Source organism: Microtus pennsylvanicus, chromosome 2 (assembly GCF_037038515.1).
Source record: "Microtus pennsylvanicus isolate mMicPen1 chromosome 2, mMicPen1.hap1, whole genome shotgun sequence".
Taxonomy (NCBI): Eukaryota; Metazoa; Chordata; class Mammalia; order Rodentia; family Cricetidae; genus Microtus; species Microtus pennsylvanicus.
The window spans coordinates 70,728,733-70,744,132 of NC_134580.1; the positions used below are offsets into that span (position 1 = coordinate 70,728,733).

Below are 15,400 nucleotides of genomic sequence, written 5' to 3' on the forward strand. Positions count from 1 at the left end.
CAGGCAGTTCAGTTCTGGCTGGGGGCATGCTCAGGTTACCCTGTGATGGGAAGTGATACCAGCTTCAGAGAGCCCACAATCACTATCATACATGAAGGAGACCCCAAAGTCTTATTATGGGGGCACAGGGCTCACCATGCCATCTGAAGGGACACGCTGCAATTCTTGCCCAGTAGGCAGAAATAAGCTCTGGTGAAGGGCAGGGTCTGGCCAACCCCTGCCTAGGCCCCTACCAGCTAGGGTATAAGAACAGACTGAATATTTTAAAATAGTTAAAAAAACAAAAGCTGGGGATTGAGCTCAGCTGGTAGAGTGCTTGCTCAAACTCCAGCAACCTAACAAGTCTGAGAGCATCTAGGGCTATAGGAGACCAGGTCTCAACAATCAAAAAGAAAACCAAAACAAACAAACACAAAAAAACAAAACATACATTTTGCAGTGCACAGAAAGGACATGAAATTCAAATTCCTGTGTCCATAATTAAAGCTGTTTCGGCAAGCAGCCATACCCACCAGCCCATGACATTTAATCCCTGGCCCAGTCTTGCCAGGAGATCAAACGATATTCACACAAGGGTCTGTGCCCACAGACGGGCCTGTAGGAGGTAGCAAGGGTCATGACTGGCCTCAGCTGAGATCTTAGATAAAGAGAACAACAGATGAGGCCAGGGGCTGACTGCTTCTGGGATAGAAGCAAAGTCCCAGGTCAAAAGTTCAGATCCTGGCTCTGCTAGCAAAGTCATCAGGAAGAATGTCCTGGGGCGAGGCTCCCCTCTGTGTAGCAGGCTGTCCTCTGTGCAGTGGGCTCCTCTCTGTACAGTGGGCTCCTCTCTGTGCAGTGGGCTCCTCTCTGTGCAGTGGGCTCCCCTCTGTGTAGCAGGCTGTCCTCTGTGCAGTGGGCTCCTCTCTGTGCAGTGGGCTCCTCTCTGTGTAGCGGGCTCCTCTCTGTGTAGCAGGCTGTCCTCTGTGCAGTGGGCTCCTCTCTGTGCAGTGGGTCCCGTCTATCCAGTGGGGTCTCCACTATGCAGTGGGCTCCTCTCTGTGCAGTGAGCTCCCCTCTATGCATAGGGCTCCATTCTGTGCAGTGGGCTCCACTGCATCCAGTGGGGTCCCCTCAGTTCAGGGGCTCTCCATGGTTCTGACTATCAGGAAAAGAGGAAGTTGGGGCCTGGCAGTCCTGAGGTTGGTGCTCAGAATACCAGGGCTGCGCCTTGTGGCACCAAGGGACACAACACTTGCAGAAGTCAGGGATGAATGTTCCTTTGCAAATGGTGCTGAGCTAACAGAGCCCGCCCTGAGCTAGATGCTCTGAACACTTTTTATAGATGCCTTCCTGCCAGGGTAAACACAATGGCAAGCACATCTTTTTTAAAAAAAATATTTTAACTTTATTATATGTGCATTGGTGTGAAGGTGTCAGATCCTAGGGAACTGAAGTTATAGATGTGAGCGGCCATGTGGGTGCTGGAACTTGAACCTGGGTCCTCTGGAAGAGCAACCAGTATTCTTAATCATTGAGCCATCTCTCCAGCCCCATGGCAAGCACATCTTATGGGAAGCTCTGGAGTGGTTGTGGGGAGCCATGGCAGCCACCCTGTGGCAGGCCAGTCATCCATTTCTAAGCAAGAATAATTTAAACTGGTGGAGTGCTCAATTTTGCGCCAAATCAGTTTATACAGGAAAATGAACACAACAGTGTTCCCTTCTGTCATCTGTGGTATCCACTTTAGGCCTGACCTCCTTTGCGACACTCCCATAAACAGCCCCCTCAGTCCACCATCACCCCTTGGCCCGAAGACACATATTAGTTGGGGGCTTCATTCCTGAGCACTGAATACTAGAGAATCTTCCAGAAGAGGGGTGCAATATCTGACCATCCAGGTTTGAATTCAGTTTTATTACCTCCTAGCTGTGTGACCCTGGACAAATAATTTAACCTCTCTGGACTGCATTCTAGTCCTGTGCAACGAGTAAGCTTCAAACCTATTTTTGTTTGTTTGTTTGTCTTTAATTAGTTTCCCAGGAGCTGATGTAGGTTAAATGTTTGGCATGTGGTGGGCAGTTGCTATAAGTTACTGTCTGTGAACTGGGAGGTCTTGAGAGGAAGACCCAGTGTTCTTTGTAAGATACCCCATAGAGGTGAGGTGAGACTGGATGTAAAGATGACCGGTGGAGTGGCTGTGGTGGATGGTGGATGGTGGACTGTGGAGAAGGAGGGTCTGCCCCAAAGCGCGCATGGCTCTGTGCTCAGCCGCCTGAAAAGTGTCTGAGATCTACCATACCTGAGTTACCCAATGTGCCGCTCATGGGGTACAGTGAAGCCATGCCTGGGCAATGTCAGCCAGTTTTGAGAATGTGCCATGTTGACAGACCCTCCCACCTTCCCAGGAGCCCCCGCGTGTATTAGCGAGGCCCAGGGAGGCCGGTGTCTCTTTGTACTATGTATGGGAGTGGGGGAGTTGTCACACTCTGGGGCACAGGAATGCTGCTCCAGCCTAACCTGAGGGTCTGCCCCTGTGTTCCTAGCCATTCCGAGGTGTAGGGACCACAGTGCTTTCTGGTCCTGTGTTGGGATATGCGGGTTCCAGGGTTCCACTGGAGAGGCCATGCATGACCTGCAGAGGTGGCTGCCCGCCCCCCCGCTTCCTCCTCACCTGTTCAGGGATCCGCTTGGAGCAGAGCAGTAATTTCTGTGGTGGTTTCTCAGATAAGTTCCGGACAATGGACACCCTGTGAAGAGCAAACACCTCTGCTGTTACCAGGCCGGAGATCAGGAGTCGCTGAGTGTTGCCCATTCTAATTCCTAGCATACCCATAGGCAAACACCCCCTCATCTAATGGCTCTAAACACTGTGTGTGCCGCTCCTCAGCATGCATCCAATGGGAATCCCAGCTTTCCAAGGTCCCTTTGGGATCCCATTCCCGGCTCTATGTGCTGTGGGATTGAGAGAGGAGGAAATGGTCCATCATCAGAACACCTAAAAGCTACACAGGTCTCCTTCCACCCTGCAGTTTACCACTCCCCCGCCCTCCTGCCTCGGCCAGCCCAAAGCTGAGCTGGGACCAGTTCCTCCCCTGCTCACCAGCTGCTCCTCCACACTGCAGGCATACCACTGCAAGATCCAGATGCTGGGCACGGCCCTCTGGGCCCCGTCTGGTTTTCCCTTCCTTATCCTTGCCACCCTCGCTCTCCTATGCATGCTTGTTGCCACAGTACTCACAGCCCTGTCTACATCAGGCCCCTTTTTTCACAATTCCTAAAGCAAACTTCTGAGATGCTCCCGCCACAAGTCTCACTTCTAGTGCACAGCATAGCCAGCTTTACCAATGCCCAGTCACACACTGCCCAGCTCCTACATCAGAGGCTGTAGAGATGAGATTGTGTCCCCAGGTGACTCTATCCCATGCTTTCCTCACTGAGGCTTCCTTCCTCGCCAGATCTCCCTAGAATTCAGGGTCTTTCTGCACTTATCTCCTGCCCATGACTCTACAAATGCCCAGGATGCAGTGAGCTCCGTGCACATGGGCGTGAGAACAAGGTAAGAGCTGGGGATCTGGAGAGCTCCGGACGGTCCCTTAGAAACACAGACCAACGTTGATCCTGCAGAAGCCACTGAGCACCGAAAATGACATCACTGACCCCAGCATGGGGCACAAGCTTGAAACCCCAAAAGGATCAGAAATTCAAGGCTAGCCTTAAGTTACATAGCAAATTTGAGGTTAGTGCAGACTAAATGAAATGCTGTCCAAAAGAAGAAGAGAGAAGGAAGAGGAGGAAATGCTGGGTTATTGCAATGGGAGTTAGTTGACTCCTACCAGGATTGGTTTTGAATCTCCTTTGAGCCTGAAAGCTGGGGAAAGCACAGATTCTCTTCCTAGGAAGATGCATGAAGGAGGCAGAGGCAGGAAGATCTACAAGACTGAGGCAAGCCTGCCCTACACAGTAAATTCTAGACCAGCCAGGAATACATAGTGAAATCCTGTCTCTAAAGGAAGTGCTTAGGGTCTACACTCAGTGGTTAAAGGTGTGCACTGCTGCTGCAGAGGGCCAGTTTGATCCCTAGCACTTACGAGGCGTGGCTCACAAACAGCCCAGCCCGGAACTCCAGCTCCAGGGGTCTGGCATCTTCTTCTGTTCTCTTCGGACCCTGGCACTCACATGCAAATACCCACATGCAGACATATAATGAAATATAAATCTTCACAAGTAAGTAAATAATATTGATGAGACGACTCAGCAGGGTACAGACACTTGCTGTCAAGTGTGGTAGCCTGAGTTAAACTCCAGGACCCACATGCTAGAAGGAAAAAGCAAACTCTTAGAGCTGTCCTCTGAGCTCCACGTGCATGCAGGGGTGCATGCACACGTAATACAAATAAACAATTGCAAAGACAAACTTTTTTTTATTAATTCAACTCTTTTATCATTTATTCTTTTGGCAAACATCAGATAACATGAGCAAAGCTACCTTGCTCATAATACTGACATTCCTGGTTTCACTTTTTATAGGCTGTAAACATATGTAAGTGGACAAAACTCTTGGTTGAAGATACATTCCAGAATTTTGACATACACGTTTCCAATGCAGACTACAGAAAGCTCGTGACATTCCCACTAGACTAGCAGCAGCAGCAAATTTAATTCACACACACTGTTTTTACATTAGCATCTGCCAGTCTTAAAAGACTTTAATTTTCATTTAAAGCTAAAATGGCCATACACTTATATCATAAATATACTGGCCATTTTAAAATAAAACATATACACAAAGCCCAGAAATACATAATTAAGTATATTTCAATTCTCATCAAAACAACAAAACATTAATGAGTTATTTTAGACTATCTTTATTGAAACTGGAAGTTGCAGTAACTAAGTTTCACAATATTTTGCTTTAATTCTCAATGCTGATATTTTAACATGAAGATAACATTGCTTCAAAATAAACTCAAAGCATTCAATTCTCAACTTCATTCTTTTGTAAATTTCAGAGGAAAACCAGCAGATCAGAAGTAACAAAGCAGGCACCTTTTAGAAGGCCCTGTGCAGGAGGCAGAGGATGTCTTGTCTGCTGGAGTGCCCTGCGGACCAGCCTGCCACAATGGTCCTGCTCTAACACCACACGCCCTTATTCACTCTCAGACAGTATTCACAATCAAAAGCCCAAATACAAACGTGATGCTCAATCTTACTATATTTCTAACTTGGAAAAACAGATGAAACCAAAAAGCTTCATTTTCATAAATTTGTTTTGTTGGTGCAAGAAATTGCACCTCGAGCCTCTCGCATGATAAGCGTGAGCTACACCCCATGCCATGGCGCTGTGCTGCAGAACAGCAGACTCGCTTATGCAGGAGGGTCACAGCCACATTCTCGTTCCATTGTTGCTGCCCCAGTTTGTCCTAACAAGAGCTCTGCTGTGCTCGCTTTCTAGGACTCAGAGAAAGCCTTGGCTGTAGGTTTGCTTGCTCCATGTTGTATCACTTTTCTTCACTCAAATGTTTAACTATTATATTGTGTGTGTAGGTAAAGCTGAGGCCACTGTTGAGGAGCCGAGCTGAAAGTCAGTCCAGAACAGTTCTCTGTGGACTAACTTAGGCAACTAGGACTCCAACTCTCTTCTAACAGTGTTCTTTGTAGAAGAGTCGTAAAGACAAACTTTAAGATAAATAAATCAATAATAGATTTCTAAAGTGCTCAATGGCATGCTTCCACCCAGTTTCTAAGGATTGCCAGCCCTGGAAAGCCCGTGTGGGACCTGAGTGTCTGTCTTCCGCATCACCGAACCCCTCCAGAGCTGTGTGTGCTCCATCTTGGCTGCACACTGGAACTGTCCTGAAGCACTAAAGCTTGTGGCACTTGATCCCCAAGGCCAGAGATCCTGGTGAACTGTGCAGTCAGGGTCAGGTTTTTAAGCTCTCGGGATGGAACAAGTTGAGGAGCACTCAAGGGTCCAGGCAGGGCATCTTGCTCCTATGTGGGTCAGGCCTGAGTTTCCTGGTGCCACGGTGGCTGGGCAGGAGCAAGTGGCCAGTGTCACGCCATTCATTCTCCCACGCCTCTGCTTTTCCTCACCCTTCCAGCAGTTCAGTTCCCTCCAGTCTCTTAGCCCAGAGCAATGTCATGAGGGCCATCCTGGACATCACTGTCTCTTCTCTGGAGGGCCCAGACAGAGTGAGAGGCACAGGCCACACAGCGAGGCCAGTGCACAACAGAGTCCCATCAATACACAAGTTTATGCCTGAAGAGGCCACACGGGCCACTTCCTGCACCCTGTGTAGCGGGAACCACCTCCTTGCCTATGCTGTGGCGTTCCCACCACTGACATGAGCTGAATAGTGAGCCCCACGAAGCCTGTGGGAGCTGGGGAGGCGGCCGGCACTCACTGTCAGAGTCAATGGCAATGATAATTGAAGTTGGACAACAGTCAGAAACCACTGGAAGCCTGCCGTAGCCTCTGATGGGCACCCACCCTGTAAACATCTACCCAGTGGCCATGGCCTGCTTGGAAGCAAGGTGGGGGTGGATCCCCCAAGAAGGGAGACCTCTATTATCCCCATGGGAGAGCAGGTCTGGCTGAGGCCCCTGCAGGCTGGGAAGTCTGGCAATCATGCCCAATGAGAACGGCCTGCTTACACATAGTAGAACATGGAGGGAGAAAAACTGCCTCGCTTCAGGGCCCTGGAGACCACCTGGTCCAGCCTGGTCCCACAGGCTGGTGTCTGGCACAGGTCCCCAGCCTCTGGACTTTGTCCTGATTGTTCGTGGGTGGAGGCTGGAGATGGTGGTTGTGTCTGTAGGCACCAGTGTGTTCTAATTATCTGTGCAGCCGACTTTGGATTACTGGCTTTTGACCTTTCGTTATCTTAGTTTGCAATCTCTGGTTGTACTTTCGGTTGTTGTTGCTGTGTTAAAATAAAAAAAGGAAAAACAAACAAACACTTGTTGCTCTGGCAACAGAGAAGCATGGGGCCATAAGGCAGTCTGGGAGTTCAGGTTCCCTGGAAGACCTCTTGGGAACCTGCTCTGCTTCCTAGCTGTGGTGTGACCTGGAGAGGAGAGTTCCCAGACCTCACAGGGCCCTGATGGGTCTCCCCTCCAGCAGAGCAGCGCTTGTGGGAGCCTGTCCCACTGAATGCTGGGGGATAAGAAGAAGCAGCAGACACAAGTGCTGTCTCCCCTAGCACCCCACATGTTTACTCACAGGATTCCAAAGTCCAGTCCGTCACCTGACTCCATTAGCCAGACCAACAGGTTCCCACTCTCCGACACTGAAACACTGTGGCTCCGAGATGACAAGCTTTAGCCTGTCATCTGCCACCACAACTTCTCACTGAAGCTCCATAACAAGCTTATAGTTAAAGCACTTCCCTGAAACTGAGGCTCAGAGGTGCAGTGACTTGCCTAAGGCCACCCAGTGACAAGGCAGCATTCCTTTCTTACCTGATGCTATGTTACAAGTTGGTGGAGGCCCCACCCAACCCTTCCTCACCCCTGTCTACCCCCAGACCCCTTTCATTCTGACCCAGCTCCCAAACGGTGACGTTGGCTTCCAGTCAGGGAAGGAGACCAGATCTTCTATTCTTGGTCAGGATGTCCCTTTAATTTGACCACTGAGGCCTATAGAGGTGGCTCTTCTTGCATTTTGCTCTAAAACCTGAGCCATGTGACTGAAGAGGCCTTGATGGAAGGAGAGGCTACCTTAGAAGGACGTTCCAGAACGGGAAAGCAAGACCCTTGAGCCAGCCTACCCACCCAGCCCCGTGCACCACAGGCGTGCACTGAACCACGGCCCCAACCGCCCCAGTGTGCTGGACTCTGTGGCTCCCACACTCAGATGCTCTATGCTAGGAATGACTCCAGACACCCCAGTCCAGTCTTCACTTCCCAGTGAAGAAACTGAGGCCCAGAGACAGCACTTCTGGGGAAATGCATGCTGTGGTGTGTGTCAGAGCTGAGGGACTGGTGAAAGTGGCCAGTGCTCTGGGAAGCTTGATATTTTGATGTATGGGGAGATGTGTCCACATTCATCACATTGGGATGTACAAATCGAGCTGGGCTTGGCCTGAAGCATCCAACCCAGGACTCTGTCCTTGGAGGCAAAAACAAATGACGTCTCAATCTAACTGGCGCTAATTTGGAAGGCCAGAGAGAAAGCTCTAAGTCCCAGGAACACTCAGACTCTGGGACAGAAGTCTCAGATCTCAGATTCTAGGGTCTTTAGGTTCTCACAGACTTCTCAGAAAGCAGTTATCTTTTAATAATCTCACCTCTCTGAGGTAGGGAGGGGAGCAAAGAAAAATGTAGAGCTCAATAAAAAAATTTTTTTTAAAAAAAAAGCAGGAAATTGGGGGGAAAAATCTCCTCTCCCCAATAAACCAGGTCATAGTGTGGATTTTGAATTGCGAGAGACTAACTATAATCTCATTACTCAGAGCTGTGTGACCTTTGACAAGGACCTTGCCCACTCTGGACTTACTGTCTGTAAAGAGGACTATCAAAATGTCCAGAAAGAAGCCAGTCCTGACTTGCTGACACTCTAGGATGTCTTTGGCCAAGTAGCGAAATATCTTCTCCTCATATGAAGAGGGTATTCATGAAGATGTCCCTTGGGATGTGGGACAGGCCTGGGGTTCCTGCAGATGGGCCCAGAAAGGTCAAGGCCACTAAGTCCTTGGAATGGAGTAAGGCAGAAGGCAGTGTGGGGGACAAAGGGAATATGCTCACTGCCCAATCCACCATATCCAACCCCCAAACCTAAGCAGGCCCACTGACGCTCAGGAGGGAGGGGGCAGCACTTGCCCTGATCACACAGGGTTAGTGGTCTAGCTCAGGTGGGCCCTCAGGATTCTAACTCTGCAACACAAGGCCCTGCATATTTTTGATGGGAAGACACTGTCCCGAAAGTCAGGGACAACGTGAGTAACTAGCTCAGGAGACCCTAGAGTCTAAGCAGACAGAAGTGGTGTCCAGCATCTTCAAGGTCAAGGGCGTGGCACTTCACAGTTCTGCCCGCCCTGCCCCAGCCAGCTGGCCAGAGCTGACATACCTAGCTTGATGAAACCCCATTATAAGGCTCAGAGGTAAAGGGCTCAGGGGTCCAAAGGCCACTGAAGGGAACCCCAAGTGACTTCCATCATGAGCTACTGCAGCTCACCAAGATCCCACCACGGGCTAGCCCCAATCAGGACACAGAGCATAGATGTGTGGGACCCCTTCCTCCCTCAGGAGAGCACAAGACAATGAGGCATCAAATCACACACTATGGCAAAGGCACAGCTGTCCTGCTCCCTCCGAGGGACAGCTGGGTCGTGGGAACAGTCGGTCACAGTTCTAAGTGCCTGCAGTTATCCTTGACGGAGAAACCTGTTTCTCCCACCCCCACGCTTGTGACGCAGTAGGCAGACTGTTACTTCAGGAGCCGGTCCAGATGCCCTGGGCTAACCGCCATGCTCACAGCCAGCAGAAACAGTTTCCCATAATGAGGAACTGAGAGAACCTAAGCAAGCTTATCGCTTCTTAATCAGGGGGTTTATAGTCCAAGCACCAGACCTAACCTGGGGCAGACACCTACACTGGACATTGTGAGGTCTGGGGAAGAGACTTGCTCACTCACTCATATGATGGGCACGCTCTAAACCAGGGCCAGGGTTCCTAAAACAGAGCCTGGGTGTGGGCCCCGAGTGGGTGATTAGGGACAAGGAGGGAACTGTAATCAGGACTCCCACATGGCAGCAGGCAGCAGGTTCTGCCAGCTCCATTGTACCCTCCCCAGGCTGAGCTCAGGACAGAGGAGAGGTATGGCTTCAAGGCTGTTTTCTGTAGGCAGCCCTTCCAGAGCCCACCCCACAGCCCTGGCATCTCCACAAGTGTCCAGACAGGTTCACACTCTGCTCACACTCTGCTCCTTCTGCCCCCTGCCAGGCACTTCCTCCTTCCCTCCCTCCCTCCCTTTGTAGATAGGTTATGATCTGAGCCCTACTGTCTTCAAACTCACTCAGCAGCCAGGGATTACCTTGAACTTCTGATCCTCCAGCCTTCGTTTCCTGAGTGCTGGGATTTCAGGCATGTGCTACCACACCTGATGTATGTGATGCTCGGAACCGGACCAAAGCTCCATGCACACTAAGCAGATGCCACCAACTGGGCCACATCCCAAGCCCCTGTGACTTACTTTCCTGGACCTCTGCTTTCGTCCCTGAAAAATGACCAACTTCCTGCTGCCCGTGACTGCAGGTTTAAGAGGTATTTGGCCTCTTTGGTGGGAACATAGGGTGAGACTGCGTCACACACCGAGGAACACACACTCCTCCCAGGTGAACACAGAAAGCTGGGGTGGAGGCAGATGTACTCCTAGGACAGGGTCTTGCTGATCTCCTGCTCCAAGCAGTGGCCCAGGCTGGGAGAGAGGAGAGGATAGGGCCCTCTCACCTGTCTCCCCCTCTGTGGCTCCTGTGCCTCTCCCAGAGTCCTCTGGGCCACTCTGCCCTCTCACCTCTGGGCCACCTCTCTAACAACTGCAGGGCCTGTAACACACAGGGTCAACAGCCACTTCCCTAGGAATATAGCTCAGACGCTGGCCTCATCACCCTCTGTAGGGTAGGCACCAGGCTCTAAGGAGGGGGTGGCTCAAGACATCTAGTTCCACAAGGAGCAGCGGGTTGCACTCTCAGGAGGCCAGGATGAAGGCTGAGCTGCCCCTGACTCCCCAGCAGGCAGGGCCTAAGCACAGCACAGGCAGGAGAGCAAGCACTGAGGAAGCCACTGCATTCTGAGCTTCCCACTGGGACCCCCTGGGGCTCTTGGGTTTTGTGGGGCTGCTCAGGAGCCATGACCAGGAGCCGTGTCTAGGGTGGCTGTATGATTAGCCAGGATGGCTGGGACATTGATGCTTTGCTCAGAGAATAATAGAGGATCTTAGGGGGAGCCATGATAGGAAATGAGAAAGGTGAGGGGTAAAAAGAGGCAAAGGTGTGTGAGGAGGGGAGAGGAGGGGGAGGGAGAATAAGAGGAAAGAAGACAGACAGATATCCAGGTGACAGGACCTCAGGTACGCTGGTCCCTACAGGTATGCTTGGGAGAGGCTCTCAGAGGGTAAGTATGCAAACCTCGGGTCCTACTGGCACACCAGAAGTCTGACCCCCAGGTCCCTAGCAACTCCAGATGCTGAGTTTCCGCTCACCATGTCTTGCAGCCAGGGCCCTGGACTCCAGTGGGGTGTCTACGGGCCTTGTATCAGCTCCTCTGCTCTCCCCCAGGAGCTACCAGCAGCTACCTGCCTCCCCAGTCTGTTTTCCTCAATCCAGGCCATATACCCTCCAGACTCGTGAGTAGTCCTCAGGGCTAGTCTTTATCGCCAGACGGAGACAAGGGAGCTTGGAACCTAGCCTCTGCTACACCCAAAATCAGGAGAAAAATGGGGAGCAGGAACATTTTGGGGGTAGGGAAAGTTAAGACAGTCTTTTCGCACAGCTAGGCTGGCCTCAGACTTAGGGCGGTCCTCATGCCTCCGCCTTCCAGGTGCTGCAATTAGAAGCCCCAGCCACTGTGCCTGTCCCCCCCGAAGGAACTCGGTGTCAGCCAGCAGCAGGGACGCTACAGCAACAGAGAGCCCATAGCCTCTTTCCTCAGACTCCAGAGAGAAGGACAGGAACCAGCTGGACCGGCTCTTTCCTTCATTCCTTATGGTCGCAAGCCTCGCTATACCAATATGTGACACCCCTACCACAGTCCCTAAAGTTGATGGGAATCCTGGCCCTTATCTCCTCTCTTATGTCTTGACACTCCTCTCTCCTTGCATGACTGCCGCTTCCTTTCCTTCTCTTGGCAGGTGGTAGGCCAGGCCTCTGGGATGGTAGGTCCTGCTGCGGGCCCCTTCGAGGGTGGCTGTGTTCCTTCCTGCTGCAGGAGGTAGGAAGTCTAGGTGGTAAAGGGATCAGGGACCAGTATGCTGATGACTAGGACAAACAACAAGCCTTCCTGAGAACCCCGGCTCCCTGTCTAAAAACTGAGGCCTGGTGTGTGTGTGTGTGGGGGGAGGTGGTCAGGACTGAGCCTAGCCAACTCTGGGGCTGGAATTGGCAGTGCCCACATCCAGCTGCAGTGCCAGCACTCACGTTGCCCTGGACCTGCCCTCGCCCTGGTACCAGGGAAGAACATCCTGCCCTAGAGTAGATGCAGGCTGTGGAGTCACTGGCATTTGAAGAGAGCCTGGACAACCCAGGGGGGATTAGTACTTTCCGAGAATGCCTCCAAGTCCCTCGTGGGAAAAGCACCCTTTCCTTAAATGATCAGCAATGACTCAAGGTCAAGACATGAGAGTCACAGAACTGAAGCTGGCAGTCCCTGGAGCACACAGACCTGAGAGCCACAGGCCTGAAGCCAGCAGTCCCGGAGCACACAGACCCAGATATTCTGAGCCCCAGGCGTCTGCCAGGGCCCAGTCCCACATCTGCTCTAACCCTGTGCTCAGGCCTAGCTAGGGGAGGCCACTCAGCGAATCAAGCTGGCCAGGCAATTCATGTCACCAGCCACATAAAGCTTGAGGTTGGACATTTATGCCCCCATGCCTAACTGGGAGAAGAAACTCAGGGAAATCACAGCTACACCAGGTCCCAAGCCTGCAGACTTTCCTCTGCTCAGTCTTCAGGGCACTAGGGAGGAGGAACAGGAACCAGTTGGACCAGTTGCTTGGTCCAAGGACCAAGGTTTCCTCCAGAGAGGATGGTGGCATAAAAGAAGGAGGACAAGAGATGGCAGACATTCAGGCAGAGTAGTAGGCCCCAAACCCTGATATGTGCAAGTCTGCAAAATACTGTTCCGAAGACATATGTGCTCTAGGAAAAGGAAGGGGCAGAGTGTGTCTAGGATCCCAGCCCCATCTCCACACCCACCTGGGCTCTTACACGCCAGGACTGCAGGCTGCCTGGACCATAACCTTTCCTCCACATGGGCTCCAGACCTGGTCCTTCATGGGGTCTTGGGTCCTCATACCAGGGCCCACCAGCTCCCTGGGGCTGAGGAGAGAGGGGCCCAGAACCCTCTCTTCTTCAGGAGGCAGTGTGGTGGGGGAAAGTCAGGTACCTAACGGGGCTGACAGCAAAGTTCTCCTGAGCTGTGGGATCTGGGCAGCAGCACCCTGCCGCTGTAAGAACAGACTAAGAAACATCCCCTCCCTGGCTGTGAGAAACTCTCCATGGCCAACAGCTGTAAAGCCCAAGGCATCATTATGAGAAAAGAGGAGCGGTCGCCCCAGGAGGGAGTGTGGGATCTGAACGCCAGCCCCATGCCTTTCAGATGGCAATGTGAACAGGCACTTCTGCTCTCAGCCCTCAGTTTCCTCAGACGTGGGCACTGGTGACCTCCACCGGGGAGGCTGACCTGGTAAAGAGTTCTCTGCAAACAGCCCCAGGTGGGCCTGGCTCACACCAGATTCACAGGAGCCACAAAGCACCCTCCCTCTGTTGCAGAGCCCAGGCTGAGGGAAAGTTTCTGGCTTCCTGGAGCACATACTGGCTGGGGAACTTAGATCGCCTGTTCCTGAGGAATCGGGGAAGCAGAACAAGGCTCTGTCTTAGGAGGCCCTCAGTTCTCTGTGGATCTCCCTGGGTAGGCGCAGTGCTGGAGAAGGTATAGAAGGCCTGGCAGCTTCCCTACCCACACACAGGAAGAAGCCGAGGAAGGTGAAGGGTCAAACGTTAGTGTAAGCCAGCTTGCCTGAGTCTTGCGCCCTCACACCCAGGCCTCAGGAGCTCAATGCAGAGCCTTGGGTTCTCTGGGGCTGAGGGGACAGGGCATGTGCCAGGGCCCCGGTTCTCCTGCAGTAAATGGGGGCTCTGATATGTGTGGAATTCCCCATTCATACAGTATCCCCATGGGAGAAGGGATGGAGGGTGGTCATCAGCCTCACTGGGTGCCTCACTGGGTGAACCTTTATGGAACAGGACACAAGCCCCACAAGTTGGATTCACTAAGGGTTGCCCTTAGTCCTGGGATGGAGGGTGTGTTAGAAACGTGTTGGTCAGATGGTAGAGCAATTGCCTAGCATGTGCAAGCCCCTGGGTTCAATCTTCAGTGTGGAAAGGAAAAGAGAGAAATGCACATACTTGGCCCAGCGAGAAGCTTCAGCGGGTGAAGGCCTTTGTGGCCAGGCCTGACGACCTGAGTTCAGTTCCCAGGAACTCCCAGGTTCCATGTGGTGGGATGGGAGGACGAATTCCCACAATGCATCCTCTCGCCTCCATGCCTGCTTCCTCCCCTAGCCCTCATCCACATACTAAAACGGATGATGCACACTCCCAGGCCATGTCCACCCCAGTGGGACAAAGCTTTCTTAAGCTTCCTACAGACTGGCGCGCACACCAGAGTGTGAGAAGCACAGCACCTGTCACACCCACCTCCCACTCCTGAAATGCCCCACCAGTGGCTCATCTCCCAGAGCTCTGGTTCCAGAAGGCTACTAGAAAGAACAAGTCATGGCAGGGACAGGCCATTAAATAGTAAAGCGATCCATGACTAGTTAATGATACTGCAGACTCCAAGGGAGGAGGGTCCAGAGTCATACGGAAGAGAGACCCACCTGCCTCCCAAACACAGCACGCTCCTGTGCCCACACTGCCTTTCCCGTGACCACCTGGCCCAAAAGCTGCCTTGAGGAATTTACTACTCACTCTGGGGGCCAGAAGGCCTGATCACAAAATACAGCAGGGGCAAGGTGACCACTTCAGCCACATGGGTCATTATGAAATATTAAAATGGGGCAGGCAGATGCTCAGCACAGGGGATGCACCTCCTCTTCCTGGAGCTAGGAGCGGGGTTGTGGGGAGTCATGTGGCAAACTCCTCCCTATGCCACAGTAAACCCAGGCTCAGGCTCACAGGAAGCCACTCTGATGGCACAACCCCAGTCTGGGGGTGTGAACACTGCTTTTAAGGTTTTTTTTTAAAAGCCCAAACATCAAACTGTTCACAGTGGTTATCTCTGAGTAATTGTTTCCTTTAAGCATATGGTTCTGTGCACTGTAAGTTTTTCCACAAAATCTCTCTTCAATGATTAGAAAGTTTTTCATTTTTGTTTTTTATTTGGTTCATATGGAAAGAAAGATTCTTTGGTCACTGTTGCTTTGGGACATATATGTGTGCATGTTGTTCCTGTATGTATGTGTGTTCACATGTATATAGGCACACACATGGAAGGCTGAAGTTAAAGTCTATTGTCTTCCTGGGATTCCTCTCCACTTTATTTGCTGAGATGGTTTCTCACTGAACCTGGAGCTTCCCAGTTCCAGCTAGTCTACCCAGACAGCTTACCCCAGAAATTCCCTGTCTCTGTTTCTAGGGCTGAGGGGAGAGGCAGCTGCCTCATCTGCTGAGATTTTATACGGGTTCTTAGAGTCCTCACA

At 51.8% G+C, this 15,400-nt stretch overlaps 1 protein-coding gene across 1 annotated transcript in view; it reads right to left on the bottom strand.

The window, feature by feature from the left end:
* The window catches only part of Cd82 (CD82 molecule), a 46,955-nt gene that overhangs the window by 22,654 nt on the left and 8,901 nt on the right, over window positions 1–15,400 (bottom strand). The window contains exon 2 of the mRNA XM_075961489.1: window positions 2,654–2,729. The gene's annotated coding sequence lies outside the window, so the exon portion shown is untranslated. The remainder of the gene's footprint in view (window positions 1–2,653; window positions 2,730–15,400) is intronic.